At 42.2% G+C, this 17,706-nt stretch overlaps 1 protein-coding gene and 1 long non-coding RNA gene across 5 annotated transcripts in view; one reads left to right on the top strand and one right to left on the bottom strand.

Moving 5' to 3' along the window:
- cttnbp2 (cortactin binding protein 2) overlaps positions 1-17,706 on the top strand; it is a 55,130-nt gene that overhangs the window by 10,193 nt on the left and 27,231 nt on the right. The gene's annotated exons all lie outside the window — the stretch shown is intronic.
- LOC133502381 (uncharacterized) overlaps positions 1-17,706 on the bottom strand; it is a 29,807-nt gene that overhangs the window by 5,357 nt on the left and 6,744 nt on the right. The window contains exon 2 of the long non-coding RNA XR_009795470.1: positions 1,942-2,111. This is a non-coding gene — a long non-coding RNA (uncharacterized LOC133502381). The remainder of the gene's footprint in view (positions 1-1,941; positions 2,112-17,706) is intronic.

Here is a 17,706-nt window from a genome sequence, read left to right as displayed (position 1 = left end):
TTTTCAAGGAATTCTAGTTTTTACATTTTCATTTTGTTTTTGGGCCTGGGTCAGATTTAGAATTCTTATGGGACATATAAATGAGCTTTGCTCTGATGCGATTGTTCATCTTCCCTAATTTAATAATAGAAGAGATCTTTGCTCCGATTGGTCCATATAACAGCATCTGCGAGCATCTAGATATCTAGATTAATAGCAACGTCACTTCCTTTGATGCTACGTATTTGCATCCCTTGTTTGTGAATTTTAATTTTTTAATACACACTTAACATGCATTCACTTGATTCACACCATGTTGATATGCTCCTCCCACCTCAGTCCTCTTGAGCACGATCGCCTCCAGTGACAGGTTGCTGTTATCGGCCTCAGCCACCACAACAAGTCACCATAGCTGGTTCTTTTGTATACAGTCTCGTTTGTTTATGTGTGCCCTGCAGTTGGCTGGAGACCATTTCGAGGGTGTGCCCTCCTTCTTGCTCGAACCTAGTCTGGAGAAGCTCCAGCACACCCGTGACCCTAGTGACGAAAAATGCTACAAAAAAAGTGTATGGATGGAGATATTTTGAGGTCAGGCATCCCCTCCTATTGATTTGAATTCAACCTGCTACAATGATAATTTATGGTGGTTTCACTATTTCGGTCCACTGCTACATCATAAAATTTGAATATATTGATATTGTTCTCGAACAAGATAAGTGTATTTTATATTTTTATGTCTTGGGAGGGCGGAACGGTGGATCAGCCGGTAAAGCATTGGCCTCACAGTTCTGAGGACCCGGGTTAGATCCCGCCCCCCACCCCTGTGTGGAGTTTGCATGTTCTCCCCCCCGTGCCTGCGTGGGTTTTCTCCAGGCACTCCGGTTTCCTCCCACATTCCAAAAACATGCAACATTAATTGGACACTCTAAATTGCCCCTAGGTGTGATTGTGGGTGTGGCCGTTTGGCTGGCAACCAGTTCAGGGTGTACCCCGCCTCCTGCCTGTTCACAGCTCGGATAGGCTCCAGTGACTCTTGTGAGGATAAGCGATTAAGAAGATGGATGGATGTCTTGGGAGGAGCGAGGACTCGCTCACTTAAAACCTGGAAATGCCGTGTTGCTATTCAGCTGAGTTTGGTGGGTCGCTACCAACCACAAAGTGGGCAGGTTCTTGAATATTAATTGACAAATGCGCCTCATTTGTAAACCTTATGCTGTTTGCCTTTTTTTTTTCATTCTATTGACAAACCGCATGTCAAAATTAAACCATGTCAAAGACACTTTTTTATGTTTTTATGTTTTGCATAAAATAGTACTTTCAATGGAATAGGACGTTTAATAAAAATCCTAATAAAGTGAGTGATTTTAACAGTTGTTAATGTAACGTCACAATTATGGAATTTTCAGTTGTAGACTAAGATGTATGGTACTAATCCCTGCAGGTCCAAAGTCCTTACATTCACAAAAAAAGTTAATCAGTACCGACTGTCTAATAGTCCGAGCAAACCAACGGGATTGGTCGCCAAAAGAGGAAGTAGAAAACTTAAAGCCTAACACCGTCTCTTTGAGCGGTACTGGCGGCTTGAGTGTGATGATGGGATCGTGACAAAACCTGAACTACATTTTGACCAAACGGACATTTTTTTTTTTTTTACAATATGCTTAAGTTGACTTCCATTTTATTAATTTTATTTCACAATTTAAAACACCTTCCTGGTGTCTTCTTCCATCATGTTTCCCCTTTTAAGACAAAAGTTAAGTGTAGTCATATGCATCCAAAATCAGACTCGCTCATTACAGTATTTTTTTCCCCCATGTTTAAATGTTGGTGGAGCTCTGGACTTCCTCTTGCCCAGTTTACAGTGAGCTGCACAATGTTGCCGTTTGTTCTTCGGACGCGTGTCATGTGAGGAAGGCGGTAAACAGTAAAATCAGGAAGAAGCAAGATATTTAAACTTCATACCGACAAAGTGTTACGAGTCTTGTGACGTGACGGAGAGGATGATCCCGCGTGGAACATCTCCAAGAAGGTGCCAGCTGCAGATGTCAGATGAGCTTGCAAGCGACATCCAGCGACGACACACCAGCGCTGATCCATCGCTCGTCGCCAGGCTCCGTGGAGTTATTAAGCAGCTTTAGAACCAGAGATTAATTAGCATGTGGCTAAGGCCGCGCTGAGCCGCCGTATCGGGTTTCGTCCGAGCGAAAAGAAAGCAGGCAGTAAGCTGATTAGACCAACAACAATGGCGACGGTATCACATGATTAACACAAACCCCGTCAAAAGGAACTACGGCGTTCTCAGGGCGGTTATTTTTAGACAAACACAGGTAGAGCCGCGCAAGTAGAAATCAAAGCTCAGAGTGAAGCGAAACGGGCCTTCGTAAACGTCGCAAGGTGCAGCGGTGTTTAAAAGGAAATTGGAGAAACTCTGATTTACAGTATTAAATTGGACACTCTAAATTGACCCTAGGTGCGATTGTGAGTGCGGCTGTTTGTCTCCATGTGCCCTGCGATTGCCTGACAACCAGTTTAGGGTGTACCCCGCCTCCTGGCCGTTGACAGCTGGGATAGGCTCCAGCACTCCCCGTGACCCTTGTGAGGATAAGTAGTGAAGAAAACGGATGGATGGATAATAACTAGGTGCATAGAAAAAAATAATAAAACAACAAAGGGATCTAATCATTATATTGCACCATCAACATAATTTCAGCAGCATTATAGCACTCAAGATAAAGCTGTAGTCCAATGGGGGCGTTCATAGGAAAATGGGGGCATGGCTGTTACGATCCATAAATGAGTTATTACGTGTGGGTGTTCAACAGTCATGTCTAAGTGGAAGAAACTGTTCCTGAGCCTGCAACCCTTGTGCTTAAAACCCTAAATGTCAGATTGTGTGGTTTTTTTTTGGGGGGGGGGCATTGCTTTTTGTTTTTTTGGGGGGGCGTTTACTTGTTATAGACTTACTTGCCAGATTTCATGTTGCTGCATTTTCAAAGCACTCCAGAAGGCACATATTGAGAACATTAAGTTTTTGTCTTTTCGTGAGACTTGTCTGTGGGTCTGTTTGTAGCAGACGTGACTTATCAGCTTTTATTTTACTAAGTGAAACTGTCTTCAGGGTGTGACATTTCAAAAGATTTCCTGGTACCGTTACCAAGACAATTTTTTATTAGATCTTTGCACTTTGGAAGGCATGTCACGATAAAAATGTCTCAAGTTGCAATGCTTGGAAAGACACAAGTAGCTTGCCTTTTGGTTTGATCTAGGGATCAGTACTCCATGGAGTATTTTGAAAGTACAGGCCCTGAAGACAGTTTCACTGAGCAACATGTTTTGAGTTTTCTTGGGCTTGTCTATTTTGAGTAACCCCACAAAAAGGTCTTCAGCGGCTGTGCCTGAAAGACATTCGCTAGTCTTTAATTTTGGTTCAAATGCACCCTGTTCTGGCAGATCTTTAGGCGTCCTTCAACGATGAACTAGCTACCTTGTTTGATTGCTTCTAAAAGAAGCTCTTATAGAGGAGTAGACTGAGAGTAAGGCTAAATTGTGGAAGAACATTGAGTTTTTGTCACTGTGCTTGTATCTGTGCGTGAACATAACATGCAGCTTGATTACTTGGCCACGCACCAGTTTAGGAATAACTAAAAATAGAATGGTGGGGGCAGCTGGAGAGCATTGGCCTCACAGTTTTGAGGACCGGGGTTCAAATCCCGGCCTTCCCCCGTGTGGAGTTTAATTGTTCTCCCCGTGCCTGCGTGGGTTTTACCCGAGCACTCCTGTTTTCTCCCACATCCCGAAAACATGCATTTATTGAAGACTCTAAATTGCCTCTAGGTGTGATTGTGAATACGACTGTTGTCTGCCTCCATGTGACCTGCGATTGGCCGGCAACCAGTTCAGTGTGTCCCCTGTGCCTCCTGCCCGATAACAGCTGGATTACGCTCCGGCACTCCCGCGACCCTCGTAAGGATAAGCGGCTCAGAAAATGGATGGATGGATAAAAATAGAACGTTGCCATGAAAGCTTCGCAAGCGGAGTTGCGGACGGCCACGACGGGAGGTCTCAATTCTCGGAACGTTAGCCCCCGTGAGGTCACGTGAGCCGCCATTTGAATAAGCTGCTGTCAGCGGCGGGTCCATACACGCTTAGCACAACACAACGCAACATAACATAACACATGCCTCGGGCCGCCAGGCAGCGTGACGTTATCGGGCCGCATCTCGCTATTTAAGGCACGTCCTGTTGCTGGGCTTCTCCAGCATTTGCCCCTCCGCACGCTCCCATCTCTCTTCCTTTCTTTGCCGTGTCTTTCTCTGCCACCACATCAATTGTCACGTGTAGTCGTGTCATTGTGCGCGCTATCAAACTAGAGAGCATGATTCTAATGGAGACGGTTGCCTTGGAAACTCTTCACTCGCACACTTGTTAAACTGATAAGCGAGCCAATGACCCATATTCCACCATCAGTCTCCTACTGCCAATACTTCGCCTCTAATGCAATAATACTTTAGCTCGCTTGCGATGTACGTGGATATCGTGGGATCCGAGTTCCAGAATGCATGTCGACTTCCCATTTGTCCTGATTTCACAGAGCACATATCATATTTTTAACCTTCATTGGTCATACTAGCTTAAAAAGGATGAATGAGTCTAGATCATTTGTTCAGAAGCTTGTGTCATACTGCACATGCATTCATTGAGCACTTCATAATTGGAAAATTTGTGCACCGATGCTGATACTGTACGACTAAGGCAGTACTTGTTTTCACATATAGCAGGGGTGTCAAACTCATTTTTCTCGCGGGCCATATTATATTTCTGGGTTCCCTCAAGAGGGCCGTCATGACTATGAAACAAAAATATAGAATCGTGTAATCATATTTACATCTTCCATTTATGAACTAGTTTTAGAATCAGATATCAAGGGTAATGGTTTATTTTTCAATGCTTGTAATATCTCGTTACCATTTATGAACTTTGACAATTTGAAATTTTGGTACCAATTTTTACAAGAATCATGGAAATTGACACTGAAGATTTGGCTTTGCACGCCACATAAAATCACACGGCGGGCCCCATCCGGCCCCTGGGCCTTGAGTTTGACACCTGTGACATAGAGTAATATATGATCAAGAAATTACCAAAACTTACTGTTAAATTTGAATAACATGCTGTAATATAAATAACAGTTGTGTATTCATCCATCATTCTCCGTACTGCTTAAGGTCGCAGGCGTGCTGACTCTGGGCGAGAGGCAGGGTACAGTCTGAATTGGTCGCCAGTCAATCCTAGCGCACAAAGTGACAAACAGCCGTTGACACTCACATTCACACCTATGGGCAATTTAGTCTTCAGTTAACCTATCATTTATGTTTTTGGGAATGTGGGAGGAACCCGGCATACCCAGAGAAAACCCACCCAGGTCCAGGTCCCAGGTAAAATCCCGGACCCGGCTGTATGGCGTTTGCATGTTCTCCCCGTGCCTGCGTGGATTTTCTTTTTTTTTGGGTGAAGTTATTTACGTAGGGTTATTGTTGTAAAAAAAAATAAAATATTAATCAATTCTAAAGATGTTTAATAGCTGCAGCCCTGATATGTGTACTTGTTGTCATGGAGAGTACTTGTTTTCTTGCAGTTTTTTTTGTTGTTATCGTCACAGTGTATCGACTTGCTGTCGTAATTTAGTGGATGTGAATTTTTCATCGTGTAGTGTACTTTTATGTATAGTGATTACTTAGTGACATGTAGTGTCCACTTGTCGTCATGTTGTGTCTACCTGTCTACTATTTCTCCTCTCATGTTTGTCAAGACTAATTATTGTGGAAAGAGCAAGAGCAAAATACACATTCAACCTTTTTTTTCTTTTTCTTTTGGTTTACTTTGGGCGAGAGGCAGGGGTACATCCTGAACTGCTTGCCTGCCAATCGCACCGCATGTAAAAACTACAACAACAAAATCATTCACACTCACATTCACACCTTGGGGCAATTTAAACTCTCCAATCAATAAATGTTTTGGGGATGTAGGAGGAAACTGGAGTGTCCGGAGAAATCCCACGCAGGCACTGGGAGAACATCCAAACTCAACTCAAGTGGGACGGGATTTGAACCCAGGTCCTCAGAACTGTTATGTGGATGTGCTTAATCCAGTCGTCCACGATGCTGCTATAGTACGTTTCTTTTGTGGCAAATGGCATCAATATGTTAGCATCCATTAGGCTAGCTGCACGCACACAAATACACACACGGACACTGGGTTGGTATGCTGCTCTGATTGGAGGGCTGCCTAGCAACCAGAACCCCCTACCTGGACCCTCCTCTGCAGGCTTTGCGCCTAGTGTTTCACCACCACCCCCTGAAATTCTGCTCTGGAATGAGGCTGAAAAGATCCTGAGTGTCAGTCTTTGCCCCCCCACTCCGCCTCCATTCCTGGGAGCCTCCGGAGAGCCTGGCTCTCTTTTTATTTTTTTTTCTTTCGAAATGCTGTCAGTCAAAGTTGTCTTCTGGCTCCCACGGGGGGAAAAAGTGCATCTGAGTGCTTCTATGGATGCATACATGATGCATTCAGAAGCCTTTTCACAGCAGAAAAAAATGCAATTTCAGTATGAAGGACGTATTTTTCTCCCCGTTACTGTTCTCTATAAACAGCACCGACCCAGGATGAGGACGCAATTGACCTGGCAGTTTTCCGCCTTCATCGGTAGAAGCAGATTTAACAAAATGCGGGATAGTGCCTGCGTGTACATGTATTCCACAATGCTGACGTGTAAAAGCAATTGTCACTATTCTTGAGGAAGAGCTACAGTTGCTGATGCACTTTCAGTCATTTACTGAATGGCAAAAGCAATCGAATACATAACAACAAAATGAGAACACTCACAGGGAGCTGCTGTAGGCCACAACTCGTACCCGGACTCTCACGCTGAAATCGCGTCAACCAGAATTCAGCTTCTTACGTCACTTACACATCAAACACACTGATATTACAGAAGCTACAATAATTACAATAGTATAAAAAATACATTTTCTGTTTTTGTACAATACTGTGCTAATTTAAATTTTTTGCTCCGGAAATTTTTTCATTGTCTTGAACAGATGGCATTTCAATGGGGCATAAATGTAAAATTTGCAGTCACTCCCATTTGACGGGCGCGATCACGCCTGCGCGCCATCGCACTCGCAAATCTGCACAGTCGAGCACGAAAAATCACGCACTTAAAATTTGTTACCTGTCAAAAAAATAGATATCAAAAAACGTCGCTTATTTTGTGTGGTCTTGACATTAATTTACTTGTTTATTTCATAAATGTTGGTAACAAAACAAGCCTGATCCTAAACAATCAGTATTCACCTGGAAACAGGAAATGCAAGTTAACCGTATTGAGCATTTGCGGAACTGATGCCAAAAGCACATGTTCGGAGCTCCTTCGTGTAATGCAAGCGCAATTACGTCGAAAGTCATCAACTTAATGAGCCATGTCAAAGGAAATTGAGTTACACCAGGGGTGCTCAATGCGTCGATCGCGAGGCAGTTTTAGTCGATCGTGTGACGGAGTGCCCCACACTCACAAAAAAAAAAAAAGAAGACGTTACACTATCATTCACCTCGTCGCTTGATACAGGCGTGGCCAATACATCAAGCGCACGCACATAAAGGCGCGTTCTAGCAAGCCGGCCTTCTATTTATGGCAGTCACGGTGATGCGCGCGTGCACCCTCCCTCCCCGCCCCGCTGGTCAATCGCGAGCCGCTGGCTGCTTGAAAAGTAGATCTTGGGGGGAAAAAAATATGGGCACCCCTGAGTTACACTGAAATAATTTCTGGGATATAACACAGGTAATGTTTCAGTATCTCACTATAATAATGATGAGATTGTGATTTACTTTGACATGATCTCAGTTCCAACGTTAGATTAGTCTGTCCATATATCTCAATGCGAACGGCCATTTTCCCCGTGGTACTGCGTTATCTTGAAGTTGAAAACCTTTCCCCTCTACATACTTTAGGAAGCTATAGATCATCTACTGCTAGCTTTCATCAATGGATTGACAATAAATAGCCCCGTAAATTACGCAAGATTATAACAATACATCATAATGAAATAAAAAGATTTGATTACAGTATATGAATATTTAGTTTTGAAATTGAATGTCTATTGACCTCTTTAAAAATGTCTGTCTCAGTCTGTGCAGTGTCAATAAATTATGATAATGGTATTAGGTAAAAACTACGTACCCGGGTATAACAACTCAGGAAGTTATTTTAAGGTCTTGAGAGTCCATCCCTAATCACACCCGCAACTTTATATGAGCGGGCATGACTGGTGGACCACACCCGTAACTTTATATCTGCGGGCATGACTAACCACACCCGTACATTTTTCAAATGTGAGTGAATGAATTTTACTTTTACAAATAAATTGAGTTAGCAACTTGGTCAAGGAACAAATCAAATTTCTATAGTAAAAAATTGTAATTGAGAGTTGAGTAGTCAGTCAAGGCACCGCTGTATTTTATGTACCGGTACTTCACCAGATGCTGACATAATGTAATTATCTGGTTGCAGGATGCTGTATCGCTGCGTGAAAGTTGTGACAGTGTCGTGGTTCCCTCGGCTTCTGTGTATAAAGCAAAATGAAATTTCAAAATTTTTCCGGAAAGCTCTGAAATGCCGTTTGTGTGGCATCTCTGCGAGAAAGAGCCAGAACAGACGGGATGGTATGGAAGCATATAGAACACTGATTCATTTCTCCTGCCATGTCGCATTGAAAGCAGTTGCGGCAGCATTTCAGACGTTGTGTGTTTTAAACCCTCACTTGTGTGTGACGTTGTGTGTCCTCGGCACGCAAAACTCGCCGGCGATGAAGAGGAAGGATTGGTGAAGAGCTGAGCAGAAGTAGGTCATAGCCAATGTTCCTTTTCTCTCGTCTAATCTTCTCCGCCTGCAACTCTCACCCTCCTCTTCCTCTTCCTCTTCATCTTCTTATTGAGGCCAATGTTTCACTCATCCTTTGTTATTCCCATTTTAAGGGAATTTTGGAACCCTGATTCAGAATCAATCCCACCACCCAGTCTAGTAGTTCAGCTTGGTTATAACTAAATGGAGGCGGCTCAATTCATCGCCAACTCATCGATTATCAAAATAAAGTACTGTAATTCCCGGCCTACAGAACGCACCTGGTTACAAGCCTCACATTTGTAAAGGAAATACCATTTGGTACATACTTACGCCGCAGCTGTGGAAGACCCGCAAGTGCCCACATTGAAACCCATATTGAAACACAAGATATTTACAAAGAAAGACAGTGCACAGAAAGAGTTTAACGCTAGCGCTGCATTAATGCTAGTACTAACGCTAGCGCCGCGCTAAAGCTAGTGCTAATGCTATTGCCACGGTAGCGCTAACAGGGCCGCTTAAAATAGAACTTACTTACTTAACTTATCACTGAGACACGGCAGTAACACAGCAGCAACATGCTAGCACATCACTAACGCTAGCGGTGCGCTAACAGGGCTGGTAAAACTAACTTCCACGCCACATATATTCCACCGGTCTCATTCTTAGCTTTTCAGCTCGAGTGCCCCCTTGCGGCCGTTAGGAAAAAAAAAAATGCACAAATTAGCCTCATCACCACATAAACCGCAGGGTTGAAAGCGTGTGAAAAAAGTTGCAGATTGTAGGCCGGGAATTACGGTATAACAATTTTCAATTACTCCTTAAAATGAAGTGTCCAAATCCTTGAAATTGCAGCTCCCTCAGCAGTAAATTTGAAAAACTGTTTCTTGTAACAATAAAGCAATAAATATTAATTATATTTATTTCAATAATAAAGTGCACTATTTTGTGTTTCATCAAAATAAGACCTTTTCCAACATCTTTTACTTTGGACAACTACTTTTGACATTTTTACTTATTTTACTTATTTTCTGACACATTCTGGATAAAACCAGTAACTTTATCATATCATCATCAGGTTTTTCTGCTCTATCAAGTTGAAATAATATCCTGTTTTCAAATAAATTGTGGAAATTTCAAACTTTTTTTTTAATCTGAAAAAAATAATATTTCGTTGTCCTAGTTGTCACGTGTTATTATCAGTTGTACCTTCATTTTCGTGTGCACGAAACTGAGTTTTCTGAATTATAAGACATCACTCTGCTGGTTTTATTTTTTATGTATTTTAATTTTTTTAAGTTCACGCTTTGCTTTCTATGTAGCCAACGTCAAAGTTGTTTTTGTTGTTAACTGTTAACTCTCCAATGAGTATGTCACGCTGTCATGTGACTCGCACTTGAATCCGGTTCTTAATGTTATCTCTCTCGGAGTGTCTTGCTGCACACACACACGGGCACGCGCACACACACACACACACACACACACACACACACACACACACACACACGTTGCCCATGGTCCACGTGATGCAGGAATGTAATTAGAGCTACTGATACAAACAGAAATAGTCCTGACCCGCTTTCAAGACATGATGGTAATACAAGTAGCGTTACATGTTGTGCGTATGCGTGTCTCTCTCTCTCTCTCTCTCTCTCTCTCTCTCTCTCTCTCTCTCTCTCTCTCTCTCTCTCTCTCTCTCTCTCTCTCTCTCTCTCACTCTCGCTCTCTCTCGTACACTCGCACACACACCCACGAGATATTTGCCTTGATGCCGACTTTTTTTTCTTCCTTAGTTCAGTGTCATCTAGCAGCTTGCAACCCATAAACAAATCTTCCACCCTCTTGACGAAAGTTTCTTATTTCCATGACAACCATGTTAAAATACAACAATCAGCACTTCAACAAGTCCAAAAACATTCCATCTGCCACCTGAGTTGAGGGAGGCCGAGCAGTCAGCAGCATAACATGCACAGTCTTGACTAGGGACCCTTATTTTGAAGACAACGTAAAATCTGTCTCGTTAGTCCAAACACATTTTTTCATATCATGCATATCATTCACTCTTGATTAATGAAGCTTATTTGTGTGAAAACTCGTGCCAACAAATTTTTTCGGGGAAAATACCTACATTGTGTCACATTTTTTTCCCAATCAATTCAATCACAATTAATTTACATAATCACATACTCATAAAAATAATCTGTGACTAGTCGGCTATGAAAATAGTTTGTGGCAGCTGTCATATTTCATATTAGATGAAACCGACTACCTCATTTTCCATGAATTGATTATAATATAATTTGGTGGATAAAATGGGTAAAAATGTTGATCAGTTTTCCAAAGTAAAAGGAGATCTCTTTTAATGAAACACAAAGATAATCAGTTTGTTTTACATTGTAATAAACAGAATTACATATTGCTGAGAAACAAAAGATCTGTGGATTTGGACCAATTTAAGTTAAGTGAGGTCTCAAAAAGATTAATCGGTGATCAAAAATCGCTATCAATGAATTTGATGTTTGATGATAGATCACAATAATACCAATAATTGGTCTTCAATTTTAGAAAATGTGATGCAGGAAACATTCCAGTGTGAATTGTGGAAGCGTTTCGTCACTAATCTGCTTGCGTGCTCGTGTCAATTTTAACACTTTCTTGTGCGCACACCACACACACACACACACTCATTTGTTTGAATGAAGGGAGCAGCTGCGTAAGGTCCACTTCACGTTACCCAAGCGAGAGAAATTACGATTATGAGGAGGAGGGGGACGTTGGAAAAGGACCATTTTGGTTCCATTTTTATGTTGATCTTTTCTGGCCGGCATCAAAGGAGAGAAGATGAGAGGCTTTCAACTGCCGCGCTCGTGTGTACTTGTTGTCGTGGCATCAGAGGCGAGCGAACGTGGGAGTTCTCCCACTGTTAGTGCAACAATAATGTAGATAAGAGCAGGAACAACACATTTTACAAACCATTTCAACCAAAAACCGGTGTAGTGAACGTTGAATGTGATGTAAATGTGGCACAACGTTACACACAGTAAATAAGCATCATTAGAAGGTTATATATGATCTCAATATCCTACATTAGTTAATGAATATATAGTATATTAGATGTACGTACAATAGAGGTAGGATGGTGCTGTGTAGGATGACTCTTGTGTGGCCTTCCGAAAAGAGGTGAGACAGGTTCGAGAAGGACAGGAAGACCTCCCAGAAGACTGGAATACTACTGCTGAGGTATTCAGAGAGGTAGGCAGGAGAGTACTTGGGGCGTCTTCTGGTCGGAAAGGGGAGAAGGAGACTTGGTGGTGGAACCCCAAAATACAGGAAGTCATCCAAGGCAAGAGATTAGGGAAGAAGAAGTGCGACACGGAGAGGAATGTGGAGAGGTGAAAAGAATACATTGAGATGCGACGTAGGGCAAAGGTAGAGGTGGTGAAAGCTAAACAAGAGGCTTATGACGACACGTACACCAAGTTGGATACGAAAGAAGGAGAAAAGGAGTTCTACTGGTTGGTCAGACAGAGGAATAGAGATGGTAAGGATGTGCAGCAGGTAAGGGTGACTTAGGATAGAGATGAAAATATGTTGACTGGTGCCAGTAATGTGCTAAGCAGATGGAAAGAAAACTTTGAGAAGTTAATGAATGAAGAAAATGAGAGAGAAGGAAGAGTAGAAGAGGCAATGATGAGTAAGGGGGATGTTAGAAAAGCACTGAACAGAATGAAAAATGGAAAGACAGTTGGTCCTGATGACATACCAGTGGAGGTATAGAAGCAATTTGGAAAGGTGGCTATGGAGTTTTTGACCAACTAATTCGACAGAATACTAGCATGCGAGAAGATGCCAGAAAAATGGAGGTACATACATACGCCGCACCTGTGTAAAAGCCGCAAGTGCCCACATCGAAAGCAGAAAGAGTGCCGCGCTAACAGGGCCAGTTAAAAAAAAAAAAAAAAAACATGCAGTAACATGCTAGCGCAGCGCTAACAGGGCCAGACCGGTAAAAGTCACTTCTTCAGCACATAAATTCCACTCACTCTTACCTTTTCCGCTCGAGTGTCCCCTTGCGACCGTTAGGGGAAAAAAAATGCACAAATTAGCCGCATCATTGCATAAACCGCAGGGTTGAAAGCGTGTGAAAAAAGTCACGGCTTATAGGCCGGAAATTACGGTAGATATTAAATTTGGTGTAAATATACAACATTACAGATGTATTGACAGGATTTGGTAATATGTGACATTCGGTGATACATTTAAGATAATGTAAATATCATCCATATATATACTATGTTTGTGGTGTATCAAACATTGATTTTGGTTTACTGTACATGCGCTAAAGAGGTGTATAAACGGTACAAGATGCCGCTTTCCCCGACTCACAGGAAGAAAAGCGATCAGGTGCGAGAGCGTCCGCAAGCGTGGGGGAGATGAATCCTTTTAAATGTCAAACGCCGGCTGAGTCACGACTAGACGGGTGGGAGGCGGGTGTGAGAATGCGGGTCAATGCCAGTCAGTCAATGAAGTGACGTACGCAAGGTCCGCCATTTCCACCACCAAGTCAAGTCAAATGAGTTTTATTTACGGTTATTTCGAGTCACTTTGCGCATCGGAGAGGTCAAGAACAACACTACTATATTTCTTCTTCTCTAGACACCTCTAATATCTCAAAATGCCTTTCTTTGTCAGCGCTGATACCGGTCCGGGTACTCGTAGAAGTGGACTATTACAACTGAGAAGAGATGACACATACTGTACTTTGCGAGTAGGAGTGACGTGAACCATATGGAGCTAGGTGACTGCAAATTATGCTTTGCATAATGGATGATAAACTCCACTCCGCGGAGGCAGCGACACAGATGGCCGCCCCGCGAGGCATCGGCGAGAACGTTTCGAGCCCCGTGGCCTGTTGGTTTGTGTTTGAACAATATTTGATTAAAATCAAATGCATTTTGCTAACAAATTGCATGACGTAATTACTATTCCATTATACATCAAGTATAATTGGTCAATGTCGCCGAGAAATCCACGTACTTGTGCTGGTACTCGGTTTGAGAAAAATGTGGTATGCGTGAGTCCCCAATGTTTACATATTTCATGTCACTGTATATATAGCACTTTCTATCCTGCATTTGTCTTTGCTGACCTCGCCGTCAGCTTCCCGCTCTTTGAATTAAATAGTAGAGGTACTCTTGGATTGTGCCTCAGTCTTTGTATGTTTGATATAGTACGTTATGCCATGCTTCCCTTGAGCTTCATAATAAAACAAGCCGTTCCCCAAGGCCACTTTTTATACTTGAAAAACTGCTTCTAATGCTTCTACACCTCAACAATATTCACATTCACCCATTACATTATATCCATTCTGTTCCTGTAATATAGGATATTTACATCTTATTTACGCTATACATCTTTAACAGTCATTTGAAAAATGTACAAGTGTGGTACAATTTTTTTTATTATAGAAATTTGATTTGTTCCCTGACCAAGTTGCTAACTCAATTTATTTGTTAAAGTAAAATTCATTCACTCACATTTGAAAAATGTACATGTGTGGTCTGTCATGCCCGCAGATATAAAGTTGCGTGCGTGACATGGGATGGAATTCAAGACTTTAATATAACTTACAGAGTATGTAGTTGTTACCTAACACCATAATCATAATTTATTGACACTGCACAGACTGAGACAGACATTTTTAAAGAGCTCAAGAGATATTCAATTTCAAAACTAAATATTCATATCATCAAATCATTTTATTTCATTATGATGTATTGTTATAATCTAGCGTAATTTACGGCAGTATCTGTTGTCAATCCATTGTAGAAAGCTAACAGTAGATGATCTAGATCTTCTTAAAGCATGTAGCGGGGAAAAGTTATCAACTTCAAGATAACGCGGTTCCACGGGAGAAAATGACCATTCGCATTCAGATATGGACAGACGAGACGTAACGTTACAACTTAGATCAAGTCAAAGTAAATCAGAATCTCATACTTATTATAGTTAGATACTGAAACATTACCTGTGTTATATCCCGGAAATGTTTTCAGTATAACTGAATTTCCTTTGAGATGGCTCATGATGTTGATGACTTTCGACATAAATGCGCTTGAACAGTGACTGCTTTAATATAAGATTTAGGACTATTGTCGCTCATCTCTGAACTCTTGATGGTTTCATCTGGAAAAATGGGAAATTATGTTGTGCCAAAGCAGATCTTAGTGCCACCTGCCTGATGGGTGCTGCTGCCTGAGGGATCTGGCGGATGGATGCAGGGTGGTTGGGGGGAGGGGGTTGTCCCCTGTGTGAATGGAGGCTAATTAGTGTGCAAGGACAGTATTAGATCAGAACAGGAAATGGCAGAAGATGACAAAGTCCTCCTGGATCTACGCCACCTAGGCCTGGAGGGAAGCCTGTGGCACACCGCAAGCCACATGGACCTCCCGCAAGGCACTCAGGGCTTGACCCGAGTTTGTTGTTCTTCTGTCACCTCTTTATAGGAGGATCCGTCACAAGCCTCTTTCACACAGAGAGCCTGTAAAACGGCGGCATCGGAGTTGTAACTCAGCCACCGTCTGTCTTGTGAAGTTAGATATTGGCAAAAATTTTCCACACAATAATTTACAGTAGTACTTAAACATACAATATAAGTGCCCATAACCAAAATTTTTGGTGTTCTGATGCATCTGTATTAAACCAAAATCTGGGTTTAGTGAGCATCAGGTATGCTACTCGGGTAAAGTAGGCAAAATAAATTTGAGTAACTAAGGTTCTGTCGTTATAAAATTCCATATTTTCCGCACTATAAGGTGCACCGCATTATAAGGCGCACCTCCAATGAATGCCACATTTTAAACCTTTTTTCCATCTATAAGGCGCACCGCATTATAAGGCGCATAGAATAGATGCTACAGTAGAAGCTGGGCTTATGTTATGCATTCATTAGATGGAGCTGCACTAAAGGCTCAATATTGAAATATTGGTCCATATATACAGTAAGGCGCACCGGATTATAAGGAGTACCGTCGGCTTTTGTGAAAATTCAAGGCTTTTAGATGCGCCTTATAGTGCGGAAAATAGGGTACTTGAAAGCAGTACTCGAGAAAAGGAATGACTGACAGAAAATAATTTGGTTTGTGTGAAAGTCACCTTTTGGAATATTGAGTTGAAGTATCTGAGTGTGGAGGTATCCGAGTATAAAAGTTAATGCTCTTATGTTAAATGCATTCTGATCTTGTTGATAATCAGTGCAGGTAAATTGGGTCCCCCACTGTGGATGAGCAGGACTGTTCTTCCACTTTATGTTCTACGGTTTAGTGGTTTAGTCAATGAACAATGTCTTGTGATTTTAATTTGCTATTTGGAAAAAAACAGTACTTGAGTAATCAATAAAACATTTGATTCTAAAAATGTTCAATTGCTGCTGCCCTACTTTTGAGCGCTTTTGGTTCCGAGCTTTCAAGTCAGTCACTCCGGAAATCTGAGCCTCGGGCCTCTTTTCCATGTCGCAATCACATCCGGCCCCCCCAATTTTGCGACTTCTGTCTGGCAATAGCGCAGCGCCGACAATTGAATTCACAAGTGTCCGCTGCGGTACCTTCATTTTCGTCCGATTCCTCCCACCCTGGGGCAGCCAAAATGTTTTTTTTTTTTCCCCCAATACCCGGGCTGGCGTTCCGGGGGCGTAGGCGAAGTACGTTGCGTTCTCGGGCTCCCTTACAGAACGTCCTTTGTCCTGACGGTCAGCTTCTCCAGCAACAGTGACGCTCGTGTTCTCGTCGCCAATAAATGGACTCTTTCTCGCTTATCTTCGCACTCTTACTTTCTTCATTTAAAAGACCCCCCCAAACTAGGGGTGTCCAAACTACGGCCCTAAGGCCAGGTGCGGCCCATTGTTAGATACGTAGAGCTTTTCTAGATGTAAAAAAAATATATATTAAATAACTACATCTGTATTATTTCTCTGGGGTACTGTGACTAAAAATGGTTTTGTTCCAGAAGTGAAAATGGTTTGCTCCAGTTTTTACTCATTCTCAAGGTTCGCTTGGTGAACATATCGTATTAATGATCAAGTAATTGTTTTAATAATTGTCAGCTTACTTCAGATTGCTGTTTTTGTTTCATTTCTAAATGTGGAGACATGATTCAGCTGCTGCTATTGTAGTGGGGTGGAAGACTGCGGCTCACACCCTAATCCTGACAGATTTTCAGTTAAACTACAGTGTATTTGCCTTATCACTTTTAACAGAAAAATAACATAATATATGTAGTGGTTTTTGTGTGTTTCCTAAATTGAACAAGCCCTTGGCCCTTGCATTCTACCATTTTTCTGGATGCATATAGAGGCCGTGCACGTGACGTCACCATTTTCACAGCGCCATATTGGTGGTCAAAAAGAGCTGCTCGACTGTGTGGGGGACATTGAACCGGAGACGGGGAGTCGTCTCCAACGTACACGGAAGCGTGTTGCGGCCACACGTTAATCTTCGGTAAACCTCTCCCTGACAGACAGACAGACAAAAAAAGTGTCACGGAGAGGTTTACCGAAGTTTAACGTGTGGCCGCAACATGCTTTGTGTACTTAGGAGCTGTCTCGCTGTCGTTTCTTTTTTCCCAATCACATTTAATGAATGCAAGTGTGTGTAAAACCAGGGGTCATTTATTGAAATATTGGTATTTGTATTGAAAAAATCTGAGTGACTCCATCGACTTGTTGGATTTATTCTTGATTAAGAACAGACCAGGCAACAAAGTTTTTGTATGCGTCAAGACTTTTCGTCGCTTTCAAACTCTTCCGTGTAAATCTCGACGACTTACTCACCAGATCC

This window comes from Syngnathoides biaculeatus, chromosome 6 (assembly GCF_019802595.1).
Source record: "Syngnathoides biaculeatus isolate LvHL_M chromosome 6, ASM1980259v1, whole genome shotgun sequence".
Lineage (NCBI taxonomy): Eukaryota > Metazoa > Chordata > Actinopteri > Syngnathiformes > Syngnathidae > Syngnathoides > Syngnathoides biaculeatus.
Note: the sequence above shows the minus strand (reverse complement) of the source record. Positions and strands in the feature narration are given on the sequence as shown.